The 17,429-nt window shown below is 42.6% G+C and overlaps 1 protein-coding gene across 2 annotated transcripts in view; it reads right to left on the bottom strand.

The window, feature by feature from the left end:
- LOC310964621 (vang-like protein 1) overlaps positions 1-11,141 on the bottom strand; it is a 63,848-nt gene extending 52,707 nt beyond the window's left edge. For both annotated transcript variants that reach the window (XM_083937815.1, XM_083937816.1), the window contains exon 1: positions 11,020-11,141. The gene's annotated coding sequence lies outside the window, so the exon portion shown is untranslated. The remainder of the gene's footprint in view (positions 1-11,019) is intronic.
- Positions 11,142-17,429: the final 6,288 nt, after the last annotated feature.

Below are 17,429 nucleotides of genomic sequence, written 5' to 3'. Positions count from 1 at the left end.
ATAGATGCATTTATCCAAAGCACTTCATAATTGCATGAATCATTATGAGTGGCTTTCACAGGGGAATTGCACTGAGGTGATTAAGTCATTCCCAGTAAAATCAAGCAGCATTCTTTCGCCAGAGGATCAACGTGCAGTAAAAAAACTGATAGTATAGTCAAGTCGACGGATGCAGAAGCCAACAAAGCATTGAATAGTTTGCAATACTGCAGCAAAAAGCCACAGACCAATTCTGTGCACGGCCCCCGGAGCAGGTGGAGGGTTTAAAGACTGCATTTAGGAGAAATAGTGGATGATCAGAGGGCGTTTATTGAGTGCACTTGATTCCGTGTGGTCAGGGTGGAGGGTTATATGGCAAAGTAAAAGATGAGAGCTGTTTGATGAGATCCAAAAGAGTCGGACTAAAAGCACATGTTTGATTTACTGCATAAAGGGAGGGAGAGAGGGAAAAGTGGGTATGGGTTGCTTGAGGCAACACTTGCACGCACGCACGCACACACACACACACACCTTCTCCAACAGCTCTGAGTGAGATGAAAAATGTCAAGTAGGAGACACACAAATAGTTAAAACTTAACTCAAACAGACCTAAATCAGATTTCTGCTGAGATAACACTCACTTCCCTGTACATGTGCACTTTAAGCCAGCACACCGAACAAGCCCCCACCACAGCCACTTCCTGGTTGATCCAATCAGGAAGTGCCAAAAACTGCAGTTTTTCTGAGTGTCCACAAGGGGCAGGTTCCATAACAGAGCAGTTTCTCATTGACCCCATGTTAAACAGGCTGTTTTCACAGCATAATTAAACCTGTTTAAGGCCTGGTACTTATGGTATTGGCCTGGTATTTAAGGTCTGTATGTTTTTATTTTATTGGCAGTTAACGTTTATGAATAATTGGGGGCGTGGCATCTTGAGTGACAGCTAACCGTATCAGCCAGACGGACGTATCTCCCTCCCCCCCAACGTCACATACACGCCCTTTTTTGGCAAGAGGAAATGATGCGGAGTAAAAGTCAAGTGACAAGATGGCGACTCCCGTTGGCGAATACGATTGGATCAAGTTGAGAGAACGGACCTCGACAGAGAGGCTACGTCTCTTAGAAATAGCCGGTGTTGAGCAAAACATTTTGGGATTAAGTGAAAACGTGTTCAGGGTTTAAGTTAGCCATCTGCAGTGTTTTAAGGTAAGTATATATTCCTATTTTCTAATATGTGCATCCATCATCCAGAGTGCTTCAAACACTTTCTTATCTCCTCTTTTCATACCACTACTTTGTCCTGACATGGTCTGAAGCTGCAGTACGCCTCCCGATCCAAACCTGCACTGAAACTATCAGGCCAGATTTACGGCTGATTTATGACTCCAGTCTCGTTTGAAGGTGGTGAGAAACTGAGCAAACTATCTCCCTCGCAAGACGTCCCCTCTCTTTTCTGCTTTCACAACTCCAGGAAACGGAGTCACTTAGCCAGATTTAGTGCACAAACTGCAATCCTTATCAGCCACTTGGAGGAAAACACACTTTCCAAAAATACACAGCGGGCTGGCACATACATGTAGTATGACCCAGTTCTGTGGCGTCGGCACATCTGTGAGTGACTGTTGTAGTGTGTGTGTGTGTGTGTGTCAGACTACAGAAAATGCTTTGAAGGTTGCACAACTGCATATTTGGCTATGCTAGTTGTGCAAATCATTTTCAAACGCCTGAATCATCCTCACAAGGTGACAAATCCTCCCTCAACTGGTTCTATGCAATCTCACCACCAGCCAGCTGCTACTGAATACTTTTTTCCAAAAGCCCTTGTTAACATGGGTAACTTTTTAATCCTCTGGTGCAAAAGAAGCCTCATCCAGATGACTTTATTTTGATTTTAAAAGGCACATTTTCAGGTTCATATATATATATATATATATATATATATATATATATATATATATATATATATATATATATATATATTAGGTTTCTACTAAAACACGTTTGCATGCTTTAATGTTCAAAAAACATAATTTTCCTCATACTGTCTGTCTGAATATACCTGTATTTACCCTCTGTCTGAAACGCTCCATTTTAGCGCCTGCTTCTGTAAAGACCCCCTCCTGAGAAAGTTAAGGCTTTTCTGATTGGTCAGTGGTAACGGGTCTTCTGCGTTTTCATTCTCAACAACTCTGCACTGCCATTGCACCCGCGGAATGACTTTAACAGAACTGTAGCACCACTTTTTTACCTATATATAGTATAATTGGTACATCACAACCGAACAGAAGTCCTGGCAGCTCGTTCAAAAGACACAGTTTCTTAACACGGGCTGTGTGCTTATATATAGCACCTCAACCTCCTTTTTATAAACAAATAAATGTTAATTCCGGTATGAAAATGGACCTCTCTCTTATTCAAAGCCCGGGTTTCAACTCAAATTATCTAACGGCCATTTCCCCAAATGTAATTCATAAGTTAAATGTGAAATAAAAAGACCTGTAAATCCTTATGGTGCCATATTATTCGCTAAAGCTCTACTGCAGGAATTCACTGATTTTATAACGACTGCTAAGCAAGCTCGACACAATCACAGAAGCATTTCCATCACCTGTTTTAATCCTCTTAGAAACAAGGGCATGCAGCTAAATGAGGGATTAATAGGGTTAACTGAGTGCGTTGTCCAGGTTCAGTCAGAGTGCAGCCACGAGTAAAAAGAGCAGCCTGGTTAAAAGCTGATAGATTATTTCCTGCTTCTGTGCGTTTCCTCACAAGATGCCGGAGTTGGTGTCTCCACACATCAGCTCTGACTCTTTCGGAGACTTCGCGCTGAGCCAACTGTTCGGTACGGCCCTGCACATGCTAGCCGCAGACCCAGCGAGAGGCCGGGCTCTGAGGTCTATATTGAAGTGAAACAGGATCTGCGGGTGTTCTCACATGTGGTTTCTGTCTTTGCCATGCCAGAGGAAATTGGTAAGCGGAACCACTTCAAGTTTGCGGGGATAGTCCGAAGCTGAAATAGGAATCCCCTACAGTGAAATGGAGGGAGTCGGGGAGCCTTGGCTGGTCCTTCACAGTAATCCAAGACCCCTGCTGAGCTGCCGGCTTGTCTGTTTGTCCTGGCAAACACTGGAAACAACGAGCAAGAGAGGAGGAAGGGCAACATTATCACAGCAATCATGAAGCATGAAGGGTATCGTCTCTCACAAGGCCATTTTATTCACTTAGCGAAAAGATGAATCACTGTTCAAATTCTTTGATGTAACAGAGCACCAGGGAGTTTTCAAAATCAGAACCACAAGACTCAAATGCCCCAACGAAACGCTCAGAATAAAAAAAAAAAATGTATTCTGAAAAAACACAACTATACAGAGAGAAAAACAAAACACACAGGGTTAACAGGTGTGACAGCCGGAGCGTAGGCTCAAGGCACGACAGGATACACATCCAGTGGCCTCAACTGGAAATGTAAACAAACAACCATGCGTAAATAGCCTCAGAACATACTTTCATCCCTGAGTGCAGAGCCGGAGCGAAGTTACACTGGAGCCATGAGACATCTGCTGTCAGCCGCTGTAAACAAATCAGCTCTGCTCGGCTGCAGCTTTCACATCACGTCCAATATAAGCAGTCGGATTCACCACTCGGCCAGATTCTATTATCAACGGCTCAAGTGGATACATGGAAATACTGACGGTCTGACAGCCTGGCTGTGGCAGTATGTAGTGGAACAACTCAAACATCATTATTTTCAATGCTGTCATACTGGACTTAACGCGCTCTGCGTAGTTCATCCAAAAATGCATGGTATTGTTACGGATGGATTTGAAACGGATCTTTCAGAAGCTGTTTAGGGCCACTCCAGGGAAGGACATGACTGAGTCAGAACCTACTGGACTTTTCTGGCAGATAAAAGGATGTTTTGACTGAGCCCATAACACAGTGACAACCTTTAAAGTCAGTCTTGAGTCGGTAAACCGTGCCCTGCAAACTGAAAAGCTGAGCTGAACCTCTGGAGACACACTTAAGCCCCTTTAACAACAAAATCTGTCTCTGTGCACACCAGCGTTTTAGCTCTGTTTCAGAAATAATCTACGTCTAGGTAGGTATTCACACACCTAGAAAGGCTTATCGCGTGACCATTCGCGTACACTGGACATGTGCATGCCGGTGTAAACAGGAAGCATATCATCTAATGTTACTCTGTGTTTGAAAATTATGGATGTATAAGTTGGAAATACAGAAAACAAGAGTTTTCAAACTGAAACTGGCTCTATGGCATTTTCAAATACCTCTGTTTTAGGGGCTTGGAAACACTGGAATAGTGTGAAAGCAAGATGTAAACGTCTTCAAATGTTTTTAAAACGAAAAAATAGCAATGTGGAAGTAGCCTCAGTTGGATCAGACATCCACCGCTCCCTAGGGGAAAGTCGGTGTAATCTCTGATTGAGCCCATGTGTGTGTTGATGACGCTTCTATAATGCGGCTTTCGGGAACCGGAAGAAAACAAAGATCGAAGGGTGAAGTAAAAGGGTGATTTACACAAAGACGGCAATGAAAATGGCTTACTGGAGGGATGACAAGATCTTTTTTTGTATTAACCGTAAGTGGGAACGCATCTGACACATATAATCTCCTGTTGTATGCTACATGTGCGAAACATTGGAAAATGTCTGCACAGTGTCTGAAGTTCATGTGAGAAAACGTCTTTACTATACGAGTAGGAGACAAGCGGGGAGCAGCGAGAGTGCTTCTAGTTTCCCAGTGTAAAGCGGCAAATTAAGCATCTAATGAACCAGATAAGACGTTCCGTTGTGTTTTCATTTGAAACCTCCTTTCAGGCGAGCCGTTCATCCGTTCTCTTGTGCAGGATAGAAGCGATGAGCCTCCCGTAGCTCATTCACACTCAGCAACGATTAATCCTGAAATCCCACTGCCTTTTATGGCATGTCTTTGATTTCGGTGCCCTTCCTACACTGCTTTTTTTCACTGATCCGCTATGGAAACAACGGTTTCTCTCCTTTAGAATAATCCAACTGAACCATAGCAAACAAAAAAAAAGAGACAAATATCCAGGAAATGACATCAGGGCTTGGTTTTATAGACTACATGTGGCCTTTGAGAAATGGCAGTTTGTGCAAATATGCTATTAACAGCTCATAAGTATTGAGAGTGAAGGGTGTACATGACCTTTGTTTACACATGAGATGAGGGGGTTTATATGCACAATTGGGGATTAATAATTACATTACATGATTACAAAATGACTTATAACCAGGCTGTTGGGTTTGACCTGCCTTTGTTACATCATCTGTGATCTGTTTTTGTCATTTCCAGAAACGAACTCCGCTGTTATTTCCAACAATCAGCGTGCAGCTCATTTGCTGACACTTCGCCCCGTCGCCTCATCCCTCCCTCCCTTAACCGTGACGCCCGGGCAGCTCTGCATCTGTTACAAAATACAACAACACATCTCCTCACACCCTAATAAGAGACGACCAGCTCATGCACAATAATGCCTTCGCTTCATCTTGAGAGGAGGCAACTCCGCCGCGGCCTCGGTCACGAGACATGCCCGGACACGAGTGAACATTAAAGTCACTGTGGAAGTCTGGCACGGTCACATGCTCCCTGTGTTCCTGTCCATGACTGAGCAAATGAGGGCCATTAATTCTGTGGAATTCAATCAACATTCCCGAGTGTCACCTAATTTAATTTAAGACACAATAGAGGAATTGAGATGGAAACAGCAGCAGATCCGGAGTAAGTAAAAAAGATTGGATTACTAGAATCGGCTTGCCTCTGAATTAAATATTAGCATGAAACTTTTGTGCAGTGTTTATTACAGACTGCATCCAGTTTATATCTGCTCTCATTAACAGGTTTGTCTGACTAACGCTGACTCCGAGTCTTGTGCTTCATTCACATTTGGCCTCTACCTGTTGCATTTTTGTGCTGGTGTTACTAGGCAACCACATTGGGCTGATCCTGAGGGGTCAGTAAATAAACCATCGGTTGATGATTGCGTTAGCTGGGTGAGATGTAGTGTAAACCAGGGGTTTTCAACCAATCCGTTAAAAAAACACAAAAAACGGTTTTGGCAAATTGACACCACATTAAGCATGACAAATTCTCAAACCATTGTTCTTACATGCAATGTACCCATGGAAGTAAAGACAACAATACTGAATTACTTCTATACTGAAGAAGTTCTGGAGTTCAAAGGAGCATCTTTTTTGGATACGATTTCCAAATGGAATTATGGACTTTTATTGCCGATGGTCACTGGAGTTAATCAGTGCGTTTACTTGCACAGCAGTCACTCCAAAATGGTCTTTCCTCAGGCTTAGGGAATAATCAGGTTATAGAAGTTCCCCACATAAACATGAAAGGGGGGAAATGACATTACGTTACATTAGTGTGTGCTCGGCCAACATACAGCTGGTCGGAAAATGCCTTTTTTTTGGGTTCACCTTCATCAAAATCCCAAGCGGGTAAAAAAGGTATGACTTTGGGCCAGAATAACAGAAATGGGTCTTCTTGGTAGTGATGTTTCTTGCCATGTGGTGTGGTGTAAAGATAACACTCCTAATGTTTTTTTACATTGTTTTCGGCACCGTTGCTTCCTGGTTTACTCTATTTCCCGGTCAAAAGCCACTGCCGCGGAGTGGGGAGGGGAAGTTATAACCCACGGAGCACGTGCAAAAACGAAACCCGATATTAATCCGGGAAGGCTGTTTACATGCAACAATAATGGGGATAGTGGAGGAGTTCTCTAGGTCTTTTAATCGAGCAATGGAAACTCTGATTTTACCCCGGGGTACGGTGTTTACATGGAGTTTGAGAAACCGGAGTATGCCCTCAACCTGAATATTATTGGGTGGTTAATGTGACCAAAACGTTACCGTAGAATATTGACGAATTACACTACGTTTCTTGGAATTAAGTTATTCAGCATGAAATTAAAATATAAAGTGACTAATCTTGAGAAATATTCGTCACCAATGGGGATGACTGGATTAACTGATTTTGCCATACCAATGTTTTCCATACGAACTGGAAAAGCCATGATATCTATCGTGTCCTGATTCCTACATTGTTGCCCTCAAATCAAATCTCACAAGTCACGTAAAAAGTCTACAAAGTCTGCTTTCTGTGTGAGTTGTGCCACTCACCTAAAGCATTGAGAAAGAGGAGCTGCAAAAATGTCAGCGAGAACTGAAATTCCAGCCTCATATCTGCCAAAAAAGCGCCTTAAATCAGGAGCGGGGGAGCATTTTGGTTATCTACAAAATGACCAGGGAGTTGTACATGATCTCCAATTTGCAAAGCGTGCTGTCGGAGAGTGACAGCAAAGGGTCCAACACTTCAAATATGTTCTATCATCTTCGAAATAATCATCCACCCCCTTTTATGCCAAAGTTTTTAATAAAAATGGAACCAGACAAGCTGATGTTACTACGCTGGACCAGTTTAACAGTTTAAACTCTGCCCAAAACTCAGTCTTGCAGGTACATGTAGTAGTAGGGTGGCAGTAGCTCAGCCCATAGGTGACTTGGCTGGGAAGCGTAGGGTCACTGGTTCAAGTCCCGGTGCGGACCATGTATGGTGCTGTTGTGCAAGGCACCGAACCCCCAACTGCCCAGGGCGCTGGTCACTGGCAGCCCCCTCACCCTAACATCTCTCCTTAATTTCATGTATAGGTCCTGTTTGTGCATGTGTGTATTTCGGGCCTGTGTGTGTAACATGAATAATAATAAGAGTGAAAAAAATTCAATTCCCCCATTGCGGGATCAATAAAGTAATTCTTCTTTTTCTAGTTACCTGAATGCAACTCCATTTCTTTAAATATTTGAGCAACTCTCTATTTTCTCTATGGGATGTCGGCTTACATTTTTTTATGTGCAGGACCAAAAGAATGTTGTATAATTAAAAATGTTCATGTGTCCTTTTCCTTTGATAGCGCTGAATAATACATTCATTTAAATTCAAATAGTGACAGAAATTGCCTATTCATGAAACGAAGATAAATTGTAGAAAAAAACAAATCCTTTCTTCTTTGTCTCCTTCAGCACTTGTCCTATGCTTGACTACCATTATTCAACAACTCGCACTAGATCAAACATTTTTAAATTAGGCTTATTAAAGAGTGTTAACAGTCATTTGAAGACACATGACCTCTTGTATAGTAAAATCACCATGGCAACATTAAGGCGGTTGGAGTTGATTGACACCCTGCATTGCCACCAAATACAGCCCTCTGTGGAAACGAGAGACGTCTCAATCTTTCACCCTGGAACATGTACATTTAAATGCTTTTCACGTAACTTAACGGGCATGCTGTGAGCTCCGGGGCGAGGCAAGCAACACGCAGCCCACAATGCTCAAGCACACCTCACATCTGAGGGCTCTTGACAGGCGCCAACCATCGCTATGGATGTTCTCTCTGCAGCTGTCACACAAAACCACCAACACGTTTCTGGGACAGAAAGAGCAGAAGAATCCGTGCACAACTCTCATATGTTAATCTCATCCGCAACATAAGAGTCTTTGTGATACTGAAGGGTGTTGCATGATTTATGGAGCGCAAGAAACAGTTGTTGTCCCCATTTAATGCCGGTCTGGGCTCAAACTGTTAGCATGCAGCTTTTGCTAAGACAACTACACAGATGTGAGCTTTTATCACAGCGTAGTTATGTTTAAATGAAATATTTAGGCCTACCAAGCATGTCGACTTTAAATTTGAGATGATAGAACTACAGTATGAGGTCTAAATACCTGCTTGCTATTGCGTGTCTCCTACACAGCAACATTATATAGCTAGTTATAATTTTGGAGTTATAAAAGTTTGAAGAGGTGGGAGTAGAGAGGTTTTGTTGTAGATTTTGGTAACTCACCATAACACGGCCTTCGACTTAGAGCGTTCCTACCGCTCACTTTCCGCGTAGGTTGGCCCTTTATTTGACACACGTACTTTGTAAATTCTGCTTCCCCCCCGTTTCCCTTGTGCATTTACAGTGTAACTAGGCTACGTCTTAGCGCGTAATTCCGGTTAACTTACATCCTGCTTTACACCAACTTCAACAGATGTACAAAGTAACTCTCACTCACTTCCCCGCATTTTACCAATCATTTTAACCATAATTGGTGGGAAATGACCAGGAGTTACACTGTTACACTGAGTTAGGTGCTAAGCAAAGCCTATTACACTGTAAATACATCGGGGAAACAGGGAGGAAGTGAGCGGGAGTTACTTGTGTGAAATGAGGGGCAACCTACTCGGAAAGTGAGCACTCTAGATTGCGGACCATATCATGTAGTGTTACCTAGATTTTTGGTTCATGGAATTTATTGCGTAATAATGCTGCCTTCATGTGCTATGGAAAAGTGTGTTGTGTCCAAGTGCGGTTGTTGTCGTAGTGAAATGAAACATGGTGGACCCACAAATCCTGACCTCTAACTTGGGGGAAACCATTTTAAACTGCCTAAATCATCAGCTACAGCAAAAAGAGGATTTATCAAAACATTAAACATTATAAATAATAAACTGTATTTTTTTATAGATCGTGAATAGTAGATTTTTTAAAGGACAAAGGAGAAAGCTAATATTTCTGTTTTAGCTACATAAGCTTAGTCTACCCTTATCTGAAGTGTTGTTGTAATAAAGTAGACTCTTGCGTTGTGCTCCGCCATGTTGAAAAGGTCAAAGGTTATCTCATCTCAGCAATTTTCCCATCGGATGTTGGTATTTACCAATTTTCCACAGGACATGAACGCTCCATAAATCTCTGAACATAACCACGCCCACTCCAAACTCAATACCTGGACAGTTAACAAACACTTTAATTACAAGATCTCCAATTTGGATTTAAACTAATTATTAATGCTTTATAGATTCTTAGTGGATGTGTGTAAGATCCTAAATTACATATTTACAAGGCTTTAGTGGCTTTGGGTTTCCAGTGGCTTTAAGTAAAGTTTCCGTCGTTAAACATCACAAGTGGCTTAAAATGCTCCGCAGGTGCTCCTGAGGCACGTCAAGTTAGCATGTGTACCCGACTATGGTGAACTATGGACGGCCAAGAAAAAAACGAGTTCAATTAAATCTAGAATAATTTTAAGCATAAAGGGACGTGGGCTACATGAGTTGGAATATACGTCTCACTCCACCGGTAGTCACTTCTCTGTCTGCTGGAGCTCCACAGCAGGTTCCCCAGCCCAGCCCTGCCCGTACCTGTGCTGTGACCCACCAGACAGGCGGACCTAGAGGCAGGAAACTCCCTGGTTTCCCCGTGGCCTCGGAAGCCCCCCTCTCTCCCTCACCTCGGCAACCTATTCGTGCGACTATAAATGAAAAACCAAGGCACGTCTGTGTAGTTTCAAACGGGTGCTCAGTTTGCTATTTGATGTATTGTTGTCAGCGGCTGTCAGCGCTACAATGTATCCGTCCGCGGCCACTCTGCCACCGCAGGTTACAGTCTCCAGCTGAGCCGCGGTGCACCAGCCGGGGGGACGCGGATGCACTCAGCCGTATGAAACATAGTTGACTTTTTACTGTCTCTCTCTCCGCGGCTGTGTGAGTTTCTGCTTCAAAGGGGTGCTAACATGACATATGTTTGACCGAACCAACAACGTAATAAACTTGACACTGTAGCGGGAAATTAACAAACACGGTTAACTTCCTCCGGTGTGTGTGTGTGTGTGTGAGCGCGTCGGTCTGACCGCAGTTTGAGGACACCCGAATGAAGTTAAAGCTATTCCCTTTCATACAGGTAGGACAGACAGCAAGGGCGTGTTCCCAAGTCTTTCTTTCAAAAACACGCTTTCAGCCCAACACCGAACAACAGCCTTTGTTCCAGTGTGCGAACAGAGACAGGTAGACGCGGTAAACCAGCTTACATTTCTGGAGGTTTCACGACTAAAGACGGGACATTATAACATGTAAGGCAGAGCTTCACACACTACTGAGCCCGCACACTTAACATCTGCAGAATACACATGAGCGCCACTGTCTCCCTCCGCGTAACTAAAGCAGAACTCACCCTTTCTCGGTGGTCATATCATGTCCGTAGTTGGTCATTTATCCAGAGGTTATTAAATAGTTTGCCCCGGAGCACACGGTAGGCTGCGGCGGGGAGCAGCCCTTGGTGACCGTAGGAATCACTCTGGCAGTCAGGAATTTCACAGGGGGCAGTGCTTGTCAGCATATGGGGGTGTAGTGCGGGAAAATGGCGCTAGGGGGGGTGTCTCTATGACGCGTGAAGCCTCTGCCGATATTACAAACACGAAGAAGAAGAAGAAGAAGAAGCAGAGGAGCACCTTGTTGCATATTGAGTTGGTTAATTACTGTAATGTGTGGAATACAGGAGCAGGAGGGATTCTCCGAGTTTGCACCAGGAGGGGAGAAGTTTAAGTTAATTAGCATTAGTTGTTACCAACCAGCAAACAGCTTTTCAGCTTACTAAAATATGAACTTAAAGACCACTCCTGACATATTTTAAGAAAAATTAATTCAATTCTACTGTATTTACAGCCAATCCATAACATAAGTTATCTCAGGACACTTTAGAAGAAGAAGAAGAAGATGAAGAATTCCTTTATTAGTCCCGCCAATGGAGAAATTCAATTGTTTCACTCTATTATTGTTATTCATGTTACACACACACAGGCACAGACAGGACCTATATTCATGCAACCAATGGAGAGATGTTAGAGCAAGGGGGTTGCCAGTGACCGGCGCCCAAGCAGTTGGGGGTTTGCTGCCTTGCTCAACAGCATCTGGGCAGTGTCCAGGAGATGAACTGGCACCTCTCCAACCACCAGTCCACGCTTCATTCATGGTCCACACAGGGACTCGAATCAGCAACCCTCCGGTTCCCAGCCCAGTCACCTATGGACTGAGCCACTACCGCCCAAAAGTGTCTCCTTCGAGCCGGATTTGAACCAGCGACCTAAGGATGCCTGATACAACCACTACAGTCCTCCGCTCTACCAACTGAGCTATCGAAGGGATGTTCCCTCACAAATTCGGCAAAGACAACATCTTATGATGGTATGGTTTACATAGACCCAACAATCCCCCCTTGAGTACACAGTGGTGTTGAAAACCTTCCCTTTAACAGGCAGGAACGAACAGACCCAGCTCTGTGGAGGACGGACATCTGTCTGCACCGGTTGGGGAGGAAGAAAAGAAGAGAGAAAGAGAGAAAAGACAGACAGAGAGACACTTCCAGAGATGCAAGCAAGCACAAAAGTAACAGTAACTATAATAATATCTATAGTAATGGGAATATGACTTATATGTTATGGCAGTTAATACAGCAGAATAGTAGAAACAAGCACAGCTAAGGTGATAGAATATGACAATGATAATAATTATGGTGGTGAATATGATCAATGATGAGTAGTGCTAATAACAGCTGCGATACAATGGGATATATTACTGAGGATATTTTTATGGCTTGACGTTTTATAATTTATAAAACTAATAATAATAACTTTATTTGTATAGCACCTTTAAAAACAGCAGTTAACAAAGTGCTTTAACAAAGCAAAAATCAAAATCAAACACAAATACAATACAGACAAAACAAATAATAATAATAGTAGAACATAGACATCATTGTATAAAAGTGTACAGAGTACAAAGTCAATTCTTATAATGATAGTTTATATGAGTAATAGTGATAAAAGCAGCAGGAAGCGTCATGCAGGACCACGGCCGCAGGCACCACCACGATCAGCAGAGACCTGCGAGACGACAAAGCACAAACAACTCCGGGGAAGAAGTGAATTAGTAACATGCATTGATGCGACATGAATGATACAGACAGAGAGGAGAGAAGCTCAGAGGATCAGGAACAGGATTATCCCCCTGCAGACTAGGCCTATAGCAGCATAATTAAGTAACAAAATCCACAGAATGGTAAATTGTGTCCCACAAAAAAGTTAATTGACCTTATAAATTTCATATTGGACCATGACTAGCTTCCAAATTAGTAACAAAATAATCTCATACGCAAGCTTAAACTCAGATTTAACAGTATAACGACACTACAAACAGCCTTTTAGAGTCAAACTCCGCGCACAAAAGTAATGTGTACAAAGTTCCGGTAAAGGTAAAATATTATTATCTGCAAAAGATCCAAACCATTAGAATCCATTGGTCTGATCAGTGATGTTGATCCAGACAAGCAGATGGGACATTGACACGATCTCACACAGTTGCTGTTGCCTAAACAAGACCTAAACCTGCATCGCGTGGACGTTTTATTGACAGCGATCAATAAAACTGATGCCATGGAAACAAACTGGAACATCTGCTTTTCTCTCCAAATAAGGTACTGGCTGCTGTCAGTTCAGAACACCGAGCACGCACAAGTATATGACCCTGAGAAATGGTTTAGAGGTTCAATTCTATTGTTGTTAAATAGCAGTTAACAGAATCCTTTTTTCACTGAAGGTTTGACGAGAGCGAAAGCACCAACTTTTTTTAGCATCCACCCATGCAAAGGGATGTTTTTGTCACAGTTCATGAAGTTGAACAAGGTAAACAGTTGTCAGCGAGACAACCACTCACTCAAAGCGACAGAACAAAACAGTGGAGCGATGGGAATCTGGCCTGGACACACTCAGTTGAAAGAGACACAATGAAGTCAGTGAGGCCTCGAAGCAGCCTCTTAAAGGGGAATGTAAACAAATGTACCTTTTTTTCCCCCATCAGATAACTTCTAGTGTTACGAAAAGAGCTTGGTGCTATTTTATTGATATGAAATTCAGGCTTTATTTATTGTCCAAGTGTCTCCCAAGGAAGAGTTTAATTTAAGAGTTGGAATATTTTCTGTTTTGGACATATATTTAAATAAACAATGGTTGACAAAAATAAAGTTTTTCAAATTTTAAATCTATTTAGAGGAGGGGTTTCCAACAAGTGGGCGATCATTGCTTCCTTTTTAAGGTCCCATGTTGTCAAAGTGATGTCTTTTTATTATAACACAAGTCTAGGTGTTATATCAATACTGTGAAAGTTTAAAAATGCTCAATCAACAGAGAAATACACACAGAACATGTTCAGAAATGGTGTCTTTAAACGAGCCGTCGGGACTTCTGTAAAGTTGTGATGTCACAAATATACTATACAGGTAGACCTTGTACATCCGTGTGGTCCTCGGGTGGATCCGTTTCCCCATTTATGAGCTTTAAGTCGACTGTGGAAACAACATGGACGTTAAAAAGTTGTATTTTATTACTCATGGCGTTGGAAAAATGTGAACGATTATTCTGTGTCGTGCGAAGAGTTAGATTAAAAGATCAAATGTAATGCTACGGACAGCAGCGGGTTAGCCTAGCTTAGCATAAAGACTGGATCTCATGTCGCTCTGGAAAGCGTATTGGCAAATCTCCCAAAATGCTGAGCTGTTGCTTTAACAGCTCACGATCCAAGAATGATGGAGGGATTTAAATGGATGACAGCCAGAGCGGTCAAGATGATCCACCCCGATTGGCTGACGGCATCAATTGGTATTAATTCCGTTTTTACAAATGGCCGATTTCTTTTTCTGTGAATGTACACAAACTATATTTTAACAATGAATGCATTTCACACGACATGCATGTGCATAAGTAGACTCCATTTGCATTTCCTCCACTAGTGCAACCTTTAACCTCAATAAGTACATGCGGTTAAATAAAGGCTACACAAAAACAATTTAAATCTGTATATCCCCAGCAATTGATTTCACATTTCTCTGCTGTTGCTGCCGATGGTCCTCCATTGTGCGCTGAGACAAAGGGGGTCTGCCGGCCACTTCATCCAGACTCCGCACACAAATGAAAGTTCAAACCACAAGGCAACAGATGCCTCCAGCAATTACACGGCTGTATATGAATCAATATTTAGTCCTCCTTTGAACTGCATCCTTACCCCGACACACACACATAAACACACACACACACACACACACACACACACACACACGCACACACACACCTTGGATAGATTTCCTCCCCTCCAGAATACAAAGCAGGTCGTGACCGGGCACGACCCCTTCACCTCCCCGTGGAGGGCCAAATAAACACCAAAGATGGCTGACTGACTGAAGATGAGGGATGTGTGTTTAATCTCTATCAATATTTCTATATACCCACATTTATGAAAAAAGACAAGACATGTTTATTAGTCAGATTGGTATATGAACTTCAGAATTCAGCAGTATATGTTATATTTCCATATTTAAACATGACTTTGAATATACGCTGTGTAACAATAAAAGACTAAACTCTTGTTATTTATTTAGTTCATTTGTAATTCATCATAATTTAGCTTCCATCTCTGCGGATGAAGATCTTTTTCATGCTCATTCTCTCAGGATGAAAGCATCAGCAGCTGTCAAGCGTCGTAGTTTAAGATTAGTGCGCCACCATGTGTCAACTCAATGCTATTACAGGAGCCTGACGCTTGAGAAGGTGCATCAAACCTGACAGACAGGTGTATGCTCTCTGTATACCTGACGTATTTCACTCCTCAAGTGGTTTAAAAAATATAAAAATAATATTGTTTTTTTTGTAATTCAGCAAATTAAAGGCGAGAAAAGTAAAAACAATTGAGTGATTCATTAAAACTTTAAAAAAAAAATCAATATAGATTAAAAAAAAGAAAAGAAAACAAAAACAGACCTGCATGCCAGGGTGTGTGAATCAATCAGCTGCAGTGAGAAGCGGTGAAATCAGATTACACAGCTGAATGGCAGCGCGAGGCACCCTTGTAGGCACGCGCGTCGTGAGCAGCACGTGCTGTCACTTCTTCCACGTTTATTCAAAGCGGGGAAGCGCGCGCAGATGGCCCCCATTGAAAAGGCAAGGTGGGGGCCCCTGAGATCAATTCAATTTGGTGTCCGGAAGATGGATGGATCCCTCCCCAAAGACACGGAGTTTATGAGTTTAGAGAGGCTTTTGGGTAAATACAGGAGAAAGATGAAGGTGCGTCAAAATGAAGACGAAGTGGGAAGAGATGCGCGCACACACCCACGCACACACACACACACACACACACACACACACACACACACACACACACACACACACACACACACACACACACACACAAAAGAAGACAGTCTGAGGTGAATGTGAGATTTTTCAGACCACTTCACAGTCAGCCAGATGAGGTTCTCTGTTCAGTGTATAATAAATAAGGTTTAAAGGGCCAATCTGAGTTGGTGTAGGTAGCTACTGTATAGTGAGCCACTGAGATGAAATGGCATTTAAAAATAGGCCCAATTCATGTATATACATTTAATAAATACTGTATATAATTGACTGATTTTGCAAATCTGTGCACCACTAAAGTACAGTGTAACCTGAAATGGTACCAGGGCTTTACCTGGTTATTTTGCCCAGGGGACTGCCTAGCAGGCCCTGCAGATGGATGTCAGGAGACAAAAGTCCTAAAATTGCTGTTGAACTGTTACGATAAAAAGGTTCACAAACAAAAAACAACAGAAAACAAAGTCATTGTTCACGAAGAATGTTTCTATTCACCGATTCCAACTTTTAAAAAGTGATGATAATTGCCCTTTTGATAGTAAACTTAATATCTATAGGATTTGAACTGACGACCGACCAAAACGAGACAATTGAACACATCCCTGTGAGCTCTGGAAACTTGATTTGCTGGCATTACATAGACCAAACAAATGATCAGTCATCTGAGAAAATAATCTCTAGACCAGTCAGTTATGAAAACTGTTCTTTTCTGACGTGCAATAATGATAGAATGAGGAATGCTGAAAATGTTTTGGCGAATTAAGTTCAAGACAGGGCAGTGATGAGCAAATAATTCATGTTTCCGTCACAATAACAGAGGATTAAAGTTGAGATAATGTCTTTATGATTCAGTAATTATAAATCAGCATCTTATCTGCGTGTGTGTGTCCTCTGAGACCCCAAAAAGGGACAGCAGGATGTTGAATAAACTCCCCTTCTGACTCGTAGCGACTAACAACCAATGAGGTGTCCACAACAAAGGCCCAACAATTGGATTTAAAAGATCTTAACCAAATTGAAACCCAATGAATATCACCATTTTAACTCGCCAGATTGGGCAGTGTGCCGGGGCCTAATGCATGCACACACACCTTATGACAGGCCGGCGGTACAGATGGTCCGAGCGTGAGTCTGAATGAGAGGGGGACCATCCGCGGCTGCTGACGCATTGTGGGGGGACGTCGTCTTCAATACAGCACTTAATGAGAACAGACTGACTCTTTCTCCCTCCCCTCCCCTTCTCCTTCCTCCGTCCATTCTATTCCTTTCCCTCCCCTCCTCCTCTTCCGCCTCCCCTCTCTCTGATTCTCCACTTCTCCTCTCCTCTGCCCATTTCCATCTGTTTGGAGACAAAGGGCCACGAGCCAGCTCGAGCCCCGGGACCCTGCTGGTGAAGTAGGCAGGGATA

The sequence above is a fragment of the Echiichthys vipera genome (assembly GCF_963691815.1).
Source record: "Echiichthys vipera genome assembly, chromosome: 23".
In the NCBI taxonomy this organism is placed as follows: Eukaryota; Metazoa; Chordata; class Actinopteri; order Perciformes; family Trachinidae; genus Echiichthys; species Echiichthys vipera.
This window is presented reverse-complemented; position numbering and strand designations above follow the sequence as displayed.